Source organism: Neopelma chrysocephalum, unplaced genomic scaffold, assembly GCF_003984885.1.
Source record: "Neopelma chrysocephalum unplaced genomic scaffold, ASM398488v2 Primary Assembly neopelma1_158031, whole genome shotgun sequence".
In the NCBI taxonomy this organism is placed as follows: Eukaryota; Metazoa; Chordata; class Aves; order Passeriformes; family Pipridae; genus Neopelma; species Neopelma chrysocephalum.
This window is the reverse complement of record NW_020934789.1, coordinates 1-1,385: the sequence shown is the minus strand read 5'-3', so window position 1 is coordinate 1,385 and position 1,385 is coordinate 1. Positions and strand designations below refer to the sequence as shown.

The 1,385-nt window shown below is 45.1% G+C and overlaps 1 long non-coding RNA gene across 1 annotated transcript; it reads left to right on the top strand.

The window, feature by feature from the left end:
• The first annotated feature begins 53 nt into the window (after positions 1 to 53).
• Positions 54 to 499, top strand: LOC113962385. The gene is made up of 3 exons (XR_003532536.1): positions 54 to 65; positions 163 to 271; positions 407 to 499. It is a non-coding gene; the product is annotated as an uncharacterized LOC113962385 (long non-coding RNA).
• The last annotated feature ends 886 nt before the right edge of the window (positions 500 to 1,385 follow it).

The window sequence follows — 1,385 nt, the reverse complement described above, 5'->3', positions numbered from 1 at the left end:
GGAGGCGTTTTAAGAAGATGGTAAAGGAGAAATCAAGAGATGTTTAATGAGATATCAAGGAGATGGTTTAAGGGGATGATTTAAGGGGAAATTAAGGAGATATTAAGGAGATATTAAGGAAGACATAAAAGGAGATGTATCACAAAACATGGAGATATGAAGGCAATTCTAACAGGGTGTCTGTGATCATTCCAGTCTGACCAAAGACATGACAGGGAAGGAGGATGTTTACCGTGGGCCGGCCATCCGAGCGCTGTGCAGGATCACTGACGTGAGTACAAACCACCTCCCTGCCCTGGGAAACACGAGTGGGTTTGAACCACAAAAGGCTGCTTTTATTTCTGCTGCTTTTATTCTCTTCCTCCAAAGCACCCACACTTTTTTTCCCTCCTTTTCCCCTTCCCAGGGAACAATGTTGCAGGCCATCGAGAGATACATGAAACAAGCCATCGTGGACAAAGTCCCCAGTGTGTCCAGTTCTGCTCTGGTGTCTTCCCTGGTAAGTAAAGCACTAAATTATTTTAAGTCTGGGCTGGAATTAGTCTGTTTGGTTCTTTCTTCATCTCCTTTTCCCTTGAGATGAGTCTCCATCTCCTTTTCCCTTGAGTTGAGTCTTCACCTCCTTTTCCCTTGAGATGAGTCTCCATCTCCTTTTCCCTTGAGATGAGTCTCCATCTCCTTTTCCCTTGAGATGACCCTTCATGTCCTTTTCCTTTGAGATGACCCTTCATCTCTTTTTCCCTTGAGTTGAGTCTTCATCTCCTTTTCCCTTTGAGATGAGTCTTCATCTCCTTTTCCCTTTGAGATGAGTCTCCATCTCCTTTTCCTTTGAGTTGACCCTTCATCTCCTTTTCCCTTGAGATGAGTCTCCGTCTCCTTTTCCCTTGAGTTGAGTCTTCACCTCCTTTTCCCTTGAGTTGAGTCTCCATCTCCTTTTCCCTTGAGATGAGCCTTCATCTCCTCACTGGGACATAAAAATAGTGGCAATGGAGTTTCCTTTGGCTCCTCAAAGTCCTGGGCTGGGATTTGTCTGTTTGGTTCTTTCTTCATCTCCTTTTCCCTTGAGATGAGTCTCCATCTACTTTTCCCTTTGAGATGGCCCTTCATCTCCTTTTCCCTTGTGATGACCCTTCATCTCCTTTTCCCTTGAGTTGACCCGTCAGCTCCTTTTCCCTTGAGATGAGTCTCCATCTCCTTTTCCCTTGAGTTGACCCTTCATGTCCTTTTCCTTTGAAATGACCCTTCATCTCCTCACTGGGACATAAAAATAGTGGCAGTGGAGTTTTCCTTTGGCTCCTCAAACTCCTGGGCTGGAATTAGTCTGTTTGGTTCTCTCTTCATCTCCTTTTCCCTTGAGATGAGTCTCCATCTCCTTTTCCCTTGAG